At 43.4% G+C, this 11,088-nt stretch overlaps 1 long non-coding RNA gene across 1 annotated transcript; it reads left to right on the forward strand.

The window, feature by feature from the left end:
• The first annotated feature begins 1,090 nt into the window (after nucleotides 1-1,090).
• LOC133629832 (uncharacterized) lies at nucleotides 1,091-10,593 on the forward strand. The gene is made up of 3 exons (XR_009821124.1): nucleotides 1,091-1,172; nucleotides 7,515-7,618; nucleotides 10,330-10,593. It is a non-coding gene; the product is annotated as an uncharacterized LOC133629832 (long non-coding RNA).
• Nucleotides 10,594-11,088: the final 495 nt, after the last annotated feature.

The following is an 11,088-nucleotide window of genomic DNA, read 5'->3' on the forward strand; positions in this document are numbered from 1 at the left end:
GTATTTTAAACCATTTCGGATACTATATCCTCTTGAAAATGAGAGTCGAGAACGCGAAATGGACATTCACAGTGACTTTTATCTCCACGACAATACATCGGCGAAACACTTTAGCTACGGAGCTAACGTGATAGCATCGGGCTCAAATGCAGATAGAAAGAAAATAAATAAACCTCTGACTGGAAGGAAAGACAGAAAATCAACAATACTATTAAACCATGTACATGTAAATACACGGTTAATGCTTTCCAGCTTGGCAAAGCTTAACAATGCTGTTGCTAACGACGCCATTGAAGCTAACTTAGCAACGGGACCTCACAGAGCTATGATAAAAACATTAGCGCTCCACCTACGCCAGCCAGCCCTCATCTGCTCATCAACACCTGTGCTCACCTGCGTTCCAGCGATCAACGGAAGGACGAAGGACTTCACCCGATCATCCGTGCGGTCGGCGGCTAGCGTCAGCTAGCGCGTCTGCTATCCAAGTCAAAGTCCTCCTGGTTGTGTTGCTACAGCCAGCCGCTAATACACCGATCCCACCTACAGCTTTCTTCTTTGCAGTCTCCATTGTTCATTAAACAAATTGCAAAAGATTCACCAACACAGATGTCCAGAATACTGTGGAATTATGAGATGAAAACAGAGCTTTTTTGTATTGGATTCAATGGTGTCCGAATACTTCCGTTTAACTAGTGACGTCACGCGCATACGTCATCATACATAAACGTTTTCAACCGGAAGTTTAGCGGGAAATTTAAAATTGCACTTTATAAGTTAACCCGGCCGTATTGGCATGTGTTGCAATGTTAAGATTTCATCATTGATATATAAACTATCAGACTGCGTGGTCGGTAGTAGTGGCTTTCAGTAGACCTTTAATGTGTTTTGTACATAAATCTGATGCTTTTAGCTTCAAATATATATATATAAAAAAATACTAAATAAAATGTTGTAGTATTTAACTCCCCCAGTTACTTGACACCTCCTGTGCAAACACAGTGAGCTCCTCCAGCTCGTAATAGACACGCTTATGAGAGGCTCCACTGTGCAAACATGCCTTTTAATATGCAGACTGAAGCAGATTTGTGTGCAGGAGCGGGGGTGGAGGGGGTGCGTGCATGGTGTCAGAAGGAGGCCTCGGCATCAAACGTGCGCATGCAGCTTGACAGCAGGTAAATTATGTGTCAAGCACGGCCAGCATTTCAATCCCTGCGTATTTTCCAAAAGGCTCCCGGCCATTCAGCGCTAACTGTTTTTGATTAAAATGTCAATAAGGCTTTCATCTCCGGGGACCCCAGCTGTCCATCTCCTCGGTGTGTGTGAGGCGACACGGACGTCCATTTATCCACTCTGAGGACTGTGTCGCGTAATAAGCCGCGTCCCGCGGGAGCGTTTAGTCCTGATAGGAAAAGCTGATTGGGTCAGGAGGGCGCGCGTCCGACCCGTGTGGTTGCAGGTGGCTCTGGAGGTATAAACGCTCTTCTCTGAGGGGGGGAACGGGGACCCAGCGTCAACCCAAAACAATAAAAGAAGACCGTTGGGCCACAAATACGCCGCGTAAACGCTCACAAACTAGGAGCAGGGGAGCGGGCGGCAGCAGCTGTATCCGCAGATGTTGTGTGAAAACATTCTTACTCACATGTTTGTTTCCTGCTAATTTAGCTCATCATCAGCGCCTAAAAAAAAACATGGCTTTGTTGTGGCGCTAACAAGGCAATTAGCAATCACGACACATCCCTACTACGACTAGGACCGCCTGCAGGCTGATACTGCTCAGGATTTCACTGATGTCTTATTGATCTGTCGCCACAAGTAAAGTTAGCTGCTGGCGAGTAGGGCCGATACTATATCAACAATAGAGCTTTTAATACTGTCGTCCTGCACGTTGTAGTTGTGTCCCGCAAACTTGACATATATATATATATATATATATATATATATATATATATATATATATATATATATATATATATATATATATATATATATATATATATATATATATATATATATGTATATATATATATATATATATATATATATGTATATATATATGTATTTATATATATATATGTCTATATATATGTATATATGTATATATATATATATGTATATATATATATATATGTATATATGTATATATATATGTATATATATATATATATATATATATATATATATATGTATATATGTATATATATATGTATATATGTATATATATATATATATATGTATATATATATGTATATATATATGTATATATATATGTATATATATATATATATGTATATGTATATATGTATATATATATATGTATATATGTATATATGTATATATATATATATATATATATATATGTATATATATATATATATATATATATGTATATATATGTATATATGTATATATATATATGTGTATATATGTATATGTATATATGTATATATATGTATGTATATATATATATATATATATATATGTATGTATGTATGTATGAAATACTTGACTTTCAGTGAATTCTAGCTATATATATATATATATATTTATTTTATTATACATATAAATAAAAGAAATACTTGAATTTCAGTGTTCCGGAGGCTATCCAGTAGATGGCAGCATTGTCCTGTTTAACTTCTCCGTTCATGAATGAGTATATCATTTCGGCCACCGTGTTCAATGGAGAAGTCTGTTCTACAAAATGTACAGGCAACATACCCCTTTCCCTTCGAACTGTCCTGGATGAACTGAAATTCTTGTTTCCATTCGTTTTGGAACTTGCAAGTGTATTTCTTTATCTTGCTCGTCGACGGCGTCGCCATGTCTGTAACTTCCTCGTTCTCCTGCTTCGTCTCCTTGTTGTGTGCGCAGTTGTGCACTCTACTGTCTGTTTATATTGTGGGAAAGTGGACGTGAGAACAGGCTGTCCCCACTCAGGTCCGCATTGAGCTGGAGGGGGCGTGGCCTCCAGCTCCGGCTGAATACCGGGAGTTTGTCGGGAGAAAATTTCTGCCGGGAGGTTATCGGGAGAGGCGCTGAATACCGGGAGTCTCCCGCTAAAAACGGGAGGGTTGGCAAGTATGAGGTTGTCCAAAAAAATATATAATTTCAGATTAATCGCGATTCTTATTTGAAACGATTGTTAATCTGTCCTGTCCAACCACTCACACAAATCATTAGGGGTGTGGGAAAAAATCGATTCGAATTCGAATCGCGATTCTCACGTTGTGCGATTAAAATTGATTCTCATTTTTTAAAAATCGATTTTTTTAAATTAATTTATTTAAATATACATATTTTTTATTTTTTTATTTTTTTAATTAATCAATCCAACAAAACAATACACAGCAATACCATAACAATGCAATCCAATTCCAAAACCAAACCCGACCCAGCAACACTCAGAACTGCAATAAACAGAGCAATTGAGAGGAGACACAAACACGACACAGAACAAACCAAAAGTAGTGAAACAAAAATGAATATTATCAACAACAGTATCAATATTAGTTACAATTTCAACATAGCAGTGATTAAAAATCCCTCTGACATTATCCTTAGACATTTATAAAAAAAAATAAAAAAGAACAATAGTGTCACAGTGGCTTACACTTGCATCGCATCTCATAAGCTTGACAACACACTGTGTCCAATATTTTCACAAAGATAAAATAAGTCATATTTTTGGTTAATTTAATAGTTCAAACAAATTTACATTATTGCAAACAGTTGACAAAACATTGTCCTTTACAATTATAAAAGCTTTTTACAAAAATCTACTACTCTGCTTGCATGTCAGCAGACTGGGGTAGATCCTGCTGAAATCGTATGTATTGAATAAATAGAGAATTGTTTTGAATCGGGAAAATATCATTTTTTATTTGAGAATCGTGTTGAATTGTAAAAAAAAATCAATATTGAATCGAATCGTGGGACACCCAAAGATTCACAGCCCTACAAATCATATACAGTCGCAATCGAAAGTTGACATACACTTGTAAAGAACATTACTGGGGTTCAATCCCCACCTTCTACCATCCTAGTCACGTCCGTTGTGTCCTTGGGCAAGACACTTCACCCTTGCTCCTGATGGCTGCTGGTTAGCGCCTTGCATGGCAGCTCCCGCCATCAGTGTGTGAATGTGTGTGTGAATGGGTGAATGTGGAAATACTGTCAAAGCGCTTTGAGTACTTTGAAGGTAGAAAAGCGCTATACAAGTATAACCCATTTATCATTTAATTCATGTCATGGCTGTCTTGAGTTTCCAATCATTTCTGCAACTCTTATTTTTGTGTGATAGAGTGATTGGAGCACATACTTGTTGGTCACAAAAAACATTCATGAAGTTTGCTTCTTTTATGAGTTTATTACGTGTCTACTGAATATGTGAGCAAATGTGCTGGGTCAAAAGTATACATACAGCAATAAGACGCTTTTGGTAGCCATCCACAAGCTTCTGCTTGAATTTTTGACCACTCCTCTTGACAAAATTGGTGCAGTTCAGCTAAATTTGTTGGTTTTCTGACATGGACTTGTTTCTTCAGCATTGTCCACACATTTAAGTCAGGACTTTGGAAAGGTCATTCAAAAACCTTAATTCTAGCCTCATTTAGCCATTCCTTTACCACTTTTGACGTGTGTTTGGGGTCATTGTCCTGTTGGAACACCCAACTGGGCCCAAGACCCAACCTCCGGGCTGATGATTTTAGGTTCTCCTGAAGAATTTGGAGGTAATCCTCCTTTTTCATTGTCCCATTTAAAGCACCTGTTCCATTGGTAGCAAAACAGGCCCAGAGCATAATACTACCACCACCATGCTTGACGGTAGGAATGGTGTTCCGGGGATTGAAGGCCTCACCTTTTCTCCTCCAAACATATTGCTGGGTATTGTGGCTGAACAGCTCCATTTTTGTTTCATCTGACATCACATGGACAAAGATAAGACCTTCTGGAGGAAAGTTCTGTGGTCAGATGACACAAAAATAAAGACAACTTCAGATTCTTCTGTTTGTCTCACTTTGGCCAAAAATTGATTGATTGATTGAGAAGTTTATTGACATCTTAAAGAACTGAATCCATATAATGCTTTAAAAAGGCAAATGGATGGCACAAAAAGCCAAAAGGCTCGTTTCCATTGTGTACCATTAAATATTCATCACATTTGATACATTCAATAATAAAATATATAACCTGTAACATGTATATAAAACATTTATGTTAAAAAAATTGATAAATGATGTACATATACACAGTATACAACGCCCGTGTGTACGCGTGCCTCTCCAACGCCCGCGTGTACGCGTGCCTCTCCAACGCCCGCGTGTACGCGTGCCTCTCCAACGCCCGCGTGTACGCGTGCCTCTCCAACGCCCGCGTGTACGCGTGCCTCTCCAACGCCCGCGTGTACGCGTGCCTCTCCAACGCCCGTGTGTACGCGTGCCTCTCCAACGCCCGTGTGTACGCGTGCCTCTCCAACGCCCGTGTGTACGCGTGCCTCTCCAACGCCCGTGTGTACGCGTGCCTCAACAAGGTCCGTGTGTACGCGTGCCTCAAAAAGGTCCGTGTGTACGCGTGCTTCTCCAACGGCCGCGTGTACGCGTGCCTCTCCAACGGCCGCGTGTACGCGTGCCTCTCCAACGGCCGCGTGTACGCGTGCCTCGACAACGCCCGCGTGTACGCGTGCCTCGACGACGCCCACGTGTACGCGTGCCTCTCCAACGCCCGCGTGTACGCGTGCCTCTCCAACGCCCGCGTGTACGCGTGCCTCTCCAACGCCCGCGTGTACGCGTGCCTCTCCAACGCCCGCGTGTACGCGTGCATCTCCAACGCCCGCGTGTACGCGTGCATCTCCAACGCCCGCGTGTACGCGTGCCTCTCCAACGCCCGCGTGTACGTGTGCCTCAACAAGGTCCGTGTGTACGCGTGCCTCAAAAAGGTCCGTGTGTACGCGTGCTTCTCCAACGGCCGCGTGTACGCGTGCCTCTCCAACGGCCGCGTGTACGCGTGCCTCTCCAACGGCCGCGTGTACGCGTGCCTCTCCAACGGCCGCGTGTACGCGTGCCTCTCCAACGGCCGCGTGTACGCGTGCCTCTCCAACGGCCGCGTGTACGCGTGCCTCGACGACGCCGCGTGTACGCGTGCCTCGACGACGCCCGCGTGTACGCGTGCCTCTCCAACGCCCGCGTGTACGCGTGCCTCTCCAACGCCCGCGTGTACGCGTGCCTCTCCAACGCCCGTGTGTACGCGTGCCTCTCCAACGCCCGTGTGTACGCGTGCCTCTCCAACGCCCGTGTGTACGCGTGCCTCTCCAACGCCCGTGTGTACGCGTGCCTCTCCAACGCCCGTGTGTACGCGTGCCTCTCCAACGCCCGTGTGTACGCGTGCCTCTTCAACGCCCGTGTGTACGCGTGCCTCAACAAGGCCCGTGTGTACGCGTGCCTCTCCAACGCCCGTGTGTACGCGTGCCTCTCCTTCGCCCGTGTGTACGCGTGCCTCTCCAACGCCCGTGTGTACGCGTGCCTCTCCAACGCCCGTGTGTACGCGTGCCTCTCCAACGCCCGTGTGTACGCGTGCCTCTCCAACGCCCGTGTGTACGCGTGCCTCTCCAACGCCCGTTTGTACGCGTGCCTCTTCAACGCCCGTGTGTACGCGTGCCTCTTCAACGCCCGTGTGTACGCGTGCCTCAACAAGGCCCGTGTGTACGCGTGCCTCTCCAACGCCCGTGTGTACGCGTGCCTCTCCTTCGCCCGTGTGTACGCGTGCATCTCCAACGCCCGTGTGTACGCGTGCCTCTCCTTCGCCCGTGTGTACGCGTGCCTCAACGAGGTCCGTGTGTATGCGGGCCTCAACGCCCTTGTATGCGTGCCTCAATAACGCCTGTGCCTCAACAACGCCCGTGTACACATGCCTCAACAAGGTCCGTGTGTATGCATGCCCCAACGCCCGTGTATGCGTGCCTTGACAACGCCTGTGCCTCAACAACGCCCGTGTACACATGCCTCAACAAGGCCCGTGTGTACACATGCCTCAATAACCCAAACAAGAAGAATTCTGCATTGCTTGTTTTGAATGAATCTCAGCAGAAAGCAGTGAATGAGCAGTAAAGTAGTTGTTTGGAGGGAGAATGGCGTGATCTCCAGAAACATGACATATTTCTTGCCGCCAACCTCCATCCCATTACTGTTACTGCCCATCTGCCACCCTGCGCCCTCCTAAAGGTTACTCATTTACATTCTTGGGGGGGGGGGGTCTTCTAACCACTGATAGCCGATATTTAATCAATCAGAGCTCCACATTTGGCCTATGTTTCTCTTTCAAAAGCCCTCCAATCACACGGCACACACAAAGTTGCCACTTTATCAGATAATATACGACGCCGGCGCGGCTGGAATTGATTGATTGTTGTGATGGTCGGCCATATGGCGCACTCTGCCTCCCCCATCCAAAAAATGGGTGATTACGGGGCTAGGTCAGCGCAACCTTTAGCATTGCTCAAATGAATCTCTGTCTAATCACAGGAGGACAACAAGGGAATGTTCTCTGCCTCATCTTCATCCCTGGAAAATGTCACAACACCAAGTCCCACATCACCGCTCCATTCTGGACCATTAATCGTTAATAGGTTAGTGTTTTTCACACCTACCATTGTTCTTTCTTTGACTCTTTTCACTAACATTCCACACCACAAAACATGTATCATTCCTGCTGGTATCTTATCAGATCAAACTCGGTATCAGCCAATACTCAAGGCTCCAATATCGGGTATTTTTTGAGTTTTTTTACCCTTCGTGTTCATATTTGGCTGTTTTTGTTGCGTTTCGCTTGATTGTAAAATATGTCGATCGAGAGGGGGTGTGACGTTCATATCAGAATCAGAAATACTTGAATAATCCCCGAGGGGAAATGAAGATTTTCAGCACAATCCCATTCAAGAGCAGACAAACATTACAGGGAGACAGAACAGGATCGCTGACGGGTCTGCCAACTTCCGGCGCCCCTTACAAAAAAGGTGATTAACAAGTAAACGCTGGGGAGGGTGGGGGGTTGAGAAAAAAAAAAAAAATCAGTTTAAGCCTGGGCCCTGGAGAGGGGGTCCAGACTGAGGCCAAGGGAAAAAAACCTCATAGCCATAGCAAGAGGGAAACATCAAAGGACATTAAAAGGGCAGAGCTGATGCAACCAGCCACGTCCACACACAGCCACAAAACAACAACAAAAAAGCACATACACTGTGGTGGCCTCTGCAGTGTTCCACGCCATCATCTGCTGGGGTGGGTGGAGCGTGGCCAGAGACCGGAGCAGACCCAACGAAGCAACCAAAGCAATATGTTAATAGTCAGTGTTTTATCGGTCATAGTATATATTAGGGGTGTGGGGAAAAATCGATTCGAATTCGAATCGGGATTCTCAAGTTGTGCGATTCAGAATCGATTATCATTTTTAAAAAATCGATTTTTTTTTTTTTTTTTTTTTTTTTAGTAAAAAAAATTTTTTTGATTTTTTTTTTTTTTTTTAAATTAATCAATCCAACAAAACAATACACAGCAATACCATAACAATGCAATCCAATTCCAAAACCAAACCCGACCCAGCAACACTCAGAACTGCAATAAACAGAGCAATTGAGAGGAGACACAAACACGACACAGAACAAACCAAAAGTAGCGAAACAAAAATGAATATTATCAACAACGGTATCAATATTAGTTACAATTTCAACATAGCAGTGATTAAAAATCCCTCTGACATTATCATTAGACATTTAGTTTATGAGATGCGATGCAAGTGTAAGCCACTGTGACGCTATTGTTCATTTTTTGTAATTTTTTATTTTTATTAATGTTTGTAATGATAATGTCAATGAGGGATTTTTAATCACTGCTATGTTGAAATTGTTACTAATATTGATACTGTTGTTGATGATATTCATTTTTGTCTCACTACTTTTAGATTGTTCCGTGTCATGTTTGTGTGTCCTCAATTGCTCTGTTTATTGCTACCGTATTTCCTTGAATTGGCGCCGGGAATATGGTATTCGCATGCCTCGAATTACAGCCGGGTCAAACTCGTTTCGCAAAATAATTAGCGCATGCTTGGCACTTCCGCCGGGTCAAATATGAGTCATTAAATGACTCCCGCCTCCTGGTGGTAGAGGGCGCTAGTGATCCTTCTTGCGACTGCTGGTACTGCAGAAGAGTGCTGCAGAAGAAGACAACCGACAGCAAGAGTGCGCAGCCATTGTTTGCTTGGACTTTTACCATGGAGGATTACATATCTAAAATAAAACAGTTTTCTAAACTGGACTTTCAATCGAAGCAGGAGGTAATACTTAAAAGGAAGATCTCCATCGAGACAGAGAGACTTTTAAAACTGAAGAAAGATAAGGAAGACTTCTATATCAATGCTTTTCTTCAAAAGGAGCTGGCATGGACTCATTTAAGGTAAGACAATAATAACGTTTTTTTAATTAAATGCGCTTTTCATGATAAGGTAAGCGTCGGAGTGAGAAGAGGTTTTAAAATAATTAGCGCGTGCTTGGCCATCCCGCAGGCTTCTGGTAAGCGCCGGAGTGACAGGAGGTTTTAAATTAATTAGCGCCCCTGCGGCTATTCAAGGAAATACGGTATTTTGAATGTTGCTGGGTCGGGTTTGGTTTTGAAATTGTATTGCATTATTATGGTATTTTTGTGTATTGTTTTCATTAAAAAAATAAATAAAATTAAAAAAATCGTTTTTGAATCGAGAATCGTGTTGAATTGAAAAAAAAAAATCGATTTTGAATCGAATCGTGACCCCAAGAATCGATTTTGAATCGAATCGTGGGACACCCAAAGATTCACAGCCCTAGTATATATTGTAACCCCCACATTCTTTATTTTCATGTACATTGTGGGTGTCACATTCAGTAAGTCCGTCATAACGTTTTTAGCATTCAATCAGACATTATTGGGATGTTTTGTATTAGTGTTCCTAAAAATCAGATATACGGGCCCCCAGACACATTTCTTTCCCCGAGTCAAAATAATTGCCCAGGCCTGCTTGAAGCGTTCCTTGTCAAATCTACCACCGTGTGTAAATGCTAACATCATACTTGAGTACTGCAGCAGATCTCACAGTAGCTGAGGGCCCCTGAGAGTTGATGGATGGATGCTGAACAAGACATCATTTGATTTATTTAATTGTAACCATCGTCATTGTCTATCCAAAATCTGCCCTGCGGAGTCCTCGCTAGTCCTTCCTGCCACTCACGCGATCACAGCCAAAGTCCAAAGAAGATGTGTAATTATTTGCATGTGTCCCATCAACACTTTCATCATCCTCCCTCCCGCTCAGGGCAACCCTCTAGAAATGAGATTGTGATCGCCGTCGCTGTTCTGCTGACACCAAGTTGTCACGGTGATCGGCGCGGAGGAGAAGACGCTTCCGGGAGACTGATATGGTTGGCAGGTTAAGGCTTCCCCCGCCTCGGGCCACTCACCTGTCATCTCAGGTGAACACTGGTGTCAGATGAGTGGATATGATGGGACTGTGACACACTGGACCCCCTTTGTGGTCCTCAGTCACAGGAACTAAGTATCAACTCAAGACTCTGATGGTCGATACCGATAGAATTACAGTAACAATAGGATCTTGACTCCATTCACTGGGTTATTATATACATTTGTACATGTTAATACGTAATATATGCTCAACATTGTGTCACGACCCACGTTTGTTGAAGCATGTCTGAAACAAAGCGTGTCATAGAATTATAAACTGGTGTTAGAAATCCCACAATTTAACGTGTTTTTATTTATTTTTTTAGTACATTTTCTTTTTCAGGCGTAGATTCTTAAAGGCCTACTGAAAGCCACTACTACCGACCACGCAGTCTGATAGTTTATTTATCAATGATGAAATCTTGACATTGCAACACATGCCAATACGGCCGGGTTAACTTATAAAGTGCAATTTTAAATTTCCCGGCAAACTTCCGGCTGAAAACGTCTATGTATGATGACGTTTGCGTGTGACGTCAATGGTTGAACCGGAAGTATTCGGACCCCATTGGATCCAATACAAAAAGCTCCGTTTTCATCACAAAATTCCACA

This window comes from Entelurus aequoreus, linkage group LG15 (assembly GCF_033978785.1).
Source record: "Entelurus aequoreus isolate RoL-2023_Sb linkage group LG15, RoL_Eaeq_v1.1, whole genome shotgun sequence".
NCBI lineage: Eukaryota > Metazoa > Chordata > Actinopteri > Syngnathiformes > Syngnathidae > Entelurus > Entelurus aequoreus.